We start from the raw sequence: 4,692 nt of genomic DNA, 5'->3' as shown, positions 1-4,692 counted from the left end.
ATACCACTCTTGAGATATCTATCATTAGCCAATTCACAATACAACATAGAAGTAAATGAGGCATATTATTCATTCAGATTGTGCTAGCTCATGACAGTTCTGGGAATGGGGCAGCTTGCAGGGTTGGGACCCAGAGTTTCTCACTTAAAAATCTACAGCCTCATTTGGGCAAACTTTGAAAAATGTGTTTGATTGGCTGGTTTAGGAGAACGGTGGTATGATATGGAACCTTTCAGCTAACGGGCTCCCACCCAGTCCAGAACACTTGCAGTTAAGGTTTTTGAGCATCAGCCAAAGAGTCAGTGTGAAGAAAGCTGCTCCACTGCTCAGAAGCTGTAGCATTAGCATGCGACAGCGAAGGCACAAATAGATGTGTCTACTATTTGATATTGGATTAGAAAAGCAACTGAATTATAGCTTCAGAGTCACCCAGATTGGAAGCAAAGGAGTAATCAAATCAGTAACTTACTGCAATGAGCAAGTGTGAGTGTATGATGTGGCTAGTGTAGATGAGCCCTAAGAACATCATGCAGGGAGATGCTGTGAACATGAACTAATGTTTACATAGCATTCAGATACTATAGTGATGGCTGCTGCAGAAAAGGCCCATAACCCCAATTCTACAGGGAAATTTACAGGCTTTGGATTGGATTGTAACTTGTTTGCTGATATTGCTTTAACTTCAGCAAATTCATAATCAGTCAAGGACTAAATCCTTTGTTTAGCTGTCTTTGGGCTACTTTCAGGCATGATGTAAACGAATGCCCATGACACTGAACCTGTTCACATTAGGTACGGGATTATCTGAGTCTGCCATTTCTATTGTCATTGTTCAAAATTCATTACTGAGCAAATAGAAAGCCTCCTGAAAAATCCTATGTTACCTACATCCAAAACTTTTCCTTCTCCCTTTCTCATCCTAGTTGAGGTAAAGGATAGAAATTCACATTTGTTATCCTTTTTATTCCTCTTTAGTCTCTCCTGGACCTCTGTGAGCTCCTCTCTTCTCTTCAATAGGGTAATGTGTTTCCCTTTCCTTTACTGCTTTGCCCTCCTATCAGACACAAGAGGGGTGTAATAGAGGATCCTAAAAGTCAAGCTTCTTGTCATTTTGAGCATTTTTCTTATCACGTCCACATCTAAGCAAGTTGGATAGTTACCTACAGATTGTTAAAGCGGGACTCAGTAAGTCTATTTCCTAGCTACTGCTCTCATATAATCCTCAAGCCACTGCTATCCCTCTCTATGTCCATGCCTTTAGTCAATAGAAAAAAAGAAGTAATTTAAAAACGAGGAAATATTGAAGTTAAACGGTGTGATATACTGGGTGCAATCTTGGAACGCTTGAAGTTAGTGGGAGTTCTGCCACTGTCATTTATAGAGCCAGATGTTCAGAAGCAATCCATGCTATTTTCAGCAAATAAGACAAAAAATAGATCTCCATATTTCTCTGCTATAAGTGTAAGAGATGCTGCGATATCAGGTGATGGGCCCTATGCCTGGACTCAGAACAGACTTTGCTCTAAAACCTTGTGGAGTAAAAAGAAATATCTACCTGTCTCAGATCACAGGGCAGAGTAACATGTACACTAGGTTTTTTCTTTTATACTGCATTTCCTGTGAAAGGCACAGGATTCTATGGCTTGTTTTTATTTTATCATCTCATTTCTTACAGTGCTTAATTCTGCAGTGCGGACAATCTTTCAAAGGGCACTCTTTAGGCAGGAACATTATGGATACTATTTCTAGCTTTTGGGATACTTTTTTCCCTCCCTGCACCCCCCAAGTCTACATGTATGTCTAATAGAATTTATATAGCATACACCCACAAAAGGCAGAAAATGCTAACTTCAAGCAAACAGCTGAATTCTGCCACCTCCATGGATTTTGTTTTAATATTTAATTTATTTATAAAGTAATAGTGCTCAAAGGTCATAGTGAAAATCAGGGTCCTGTTGTTTTACGTACTGAAGAAATGCATGCAGAAGCATGTTGTCTAAGGAATTTCTAATCTAAGAGTAGCAACTAACATGAACTCCAGTTATTTAACAGTTTTGTGTAGGAGCCCTTGAATGGAATTGGGTCCTGGCTTTAGACTAGTTTGGAGGACGCACAATGAATAAGGGGTATCATAAAAGAAAAATAGAAGGCACTGGATTTATGGACAACTGGCTCCACTAACAGATCAGAAGGGACTACATGCAATAAGCTACATGAATGGATAAATCAGCAGTGGCTAGATAGATTTGAAAGATGGTCAAAATATCTAAAGTAGAGAATAGGTAGGTAAAGTATGAGTCGACTAGAATATGAACAAAGGAGACTCCTAGGAGCTGCAATTTGAATTGAGCTAAGGGACACAACAATGTTGTCAGGAAAGCTTTCAAGGAGATGCTTGTCAATGTAGGAAAGGGGCATTATGGACAAGAAAATAAGATGAAAAGACTGCATTGTGGAAATCACTTGGAAAAAGAAACAAGATTAGGAAGTGCTGGCTGGAATGAGCAAGTGTCTAGTTATACTAAAATACTTGAGAGGAGGAACGAGCATTATTGCTAGTTATCTGAACTGCAAGCTTTTTTAAAACTTGGATGTCCTATAGTTGTGTAGCTGTCTAGTACACTGGCACTCTATAAAGGAAATTTGCATATTACAGTTACCACTTACTTGCTATTAACTTTCACTGCTTGAGAAGCCCTCCTTTCCAGAACCTGTTTTGAACATATATTTTTTCCTCTGAAAATAGAAATCCTGCACCAATGTTAATTATTGCTTTTCTGTGCTCACAAGGCAGGAAATTTCTCAAATGTCAGAACAATTTCTTTTGGACCAGTGTATTAAAACACACAGCAAAGGATGAACCAAACACAAATGCAAAATGCAGCATTTATAAACCCTGCTGCATCTCAGACAGGCCATGACCATGGTAGTCATCCTAAGAGGAAAGCTGGCCAGGACAGCAAAGCATTGTTTTACTGAAATTGTTGGAAGTGAAGACTAGAAGTGGGTGACTTAGAAAGGAAAAGGGCAGAGGCTCCTCATCAATCACTCATGAGATGTGACATCTATGGAAACTAAGCTTTGATTAAAGCCATCATATTCTCAATTATTTCTTCATTACTTTGTTTGTTTGTTTTAAAAGCCTTTTTTCACTGACTTCTATTGCCTGAAGCAAAGTATCCGATACCACATTATCAAAAAGGAGACATTCTGGTAGGCAAATTTACCTTGTCATGGTACGCTTGAGATCTCTATCCAAATAACCAAGCAAATTATACCAATATCTGTTTCTGCTTCAACTCATGAATTATTGTCTTGGGGCAAGATCCCCAAGAAGGACTTGAATATCTAAGATGGGATGTAGGTGCCTGAACCAACTTCACAGATTTTACCCCAAGTCTGAAATAACAATTCTAAAGACACCTCTCAGTGGCTGGCTTGTCCTGGAGGTGACCAATACATGTCTGCCTGTTTGACTCTAGAGTGCCCTTGTACTAAGAATTACATCTCTCCATGTGCCCAGAACTGCCCCAGGCTTAGTTCAATCAGGACCAAGAAATGCTTTTCCAGGAAACTGGGAAATCCGGGTTTTAGGTTTTCAGTGCCTGAGAGTAATTCTCATTATGGACTTTCCTCAGTGTTGGTGCTGGAGAGGGGAAAGAGACGATTCTAATGTCCAGTAAGGATCTTTCTATAAGGCCTGATGGGCAACAGAATTGTTTTATACAGTTAGGGATATTTATAAGGAGCTGAAAAAATCTTCATGGATTTATACTTGAATCATGGAATGTGTATGTGTGAAATCACTCGCATATAAAAGGGCACAAGACTTCCTTGCTACGTGTGACTTACAAATCTGACATTTACTGTTAGCTTAGCTAAATTAAATGATGATGGGGCTGAAAGAAAGAAAAATGTCATACAAGACTGACATTTGAGAGATAAGGAATAGTTAAGAAGAAGCAGTAGCTATCATTTGTTCCTTTGGAAAAGCTACCCTAAAGGAATAGTGCTCAATAGGCCTGTGCGGGTAGTATTAGCTTTGGATTTGGTCATTTGATTTGCTGTCCCAAATCGATTTGCCAGAATCTGATCCGGAGATTCAGCCACCGCCAAATCGGCCGACTCTCCAAATCAGTCAGACCCCATCTCCTGCCTGCTCTCCCAACCCTGTCAATGGCTGTCCTGCCTGGCCCCAGTGTCCTGGCTCTTTAAAAAGAAAAGGCCTGCACTCACCAGCTCCTGCCAGGCGGGGGAGCAATCCCCACTGGCTCCCACTGCCCCACACTGTGTGGGAGGCTCTGTCATGAGCCCCCAGAAGCCCCAACAGATGCTGGGGCCAGGCGGGGCAGCTATTGACAGAGCTGGGAGAGTAGGTGGGGGATGGGGGCTCATGGCAGAGCCCCCCATACAGTGCAGAGCAGTGGGGGGCAGCAGAGATTGCCCCCCGTATCTCTGCCTGGAAAAAAGCAGCCAGTGAACGCAGAGCTTTTTTTTTTTTAAAAGAGCCGGGATGCTGGGGCTGAGCAGGGCAGCCACTGATGGGGCTGGGAGAGTGGGTGGGGACTGGGGGCACTCGGGGGGCTGGGGGAGCAGGCAGAGGCTGGGGCCTGGCAGGAGTCCCCCCATGGCCTCTCCTTCTTCATCCTCCCCCCTCGCCTCTTACTTACCAGCATGGAGTCCAGATCCAGC

At 42.1% G+C, this 4,692-nt stretch overlaps 1 long non-coding RNA gene across 1 annotated transcript in view; it reads right to left on the bottom strand.

The window, feature by feature from the left end:
* Nucleotides 1-898: 898 nt before the first annotated feature.
* The window catches only part of LOC109305955, a 12,482-nt gene continuing 8,688 nt past the window's right edge, over nucleotides 899-4,692 (bottom strand). Inside the window, exon 3 of the long non-coding RNA XR_002099786.1 lies at nucleotides 899-909. This is a non-coding gene — a long non-coding RNA (uncharacterized LOC109305955). The remainder of the gene's footprint in view (nucleotides 910-4,692) is intronic.

Source organism: Crocodylus porosus, unplaced genomic scaffold (assembly GCF_001723895.1).
Source record: "Crocodylus porosus isolate Cpor-Errol unplaced genomic scaffold, CroPor_comp1, whole genome shotgun sequence".
Lineage (NCBI taxonomy): Eukaryota > Metazoa > Chordata > Crocodylia > Crocodylidae > Crocodylus > Crocodylus porosus.
The sequence above is the reverse complement of the archived record's forward strand: the minus strand, read 5'-3'. Positions and strand labels throughout refer to the sequence as shown.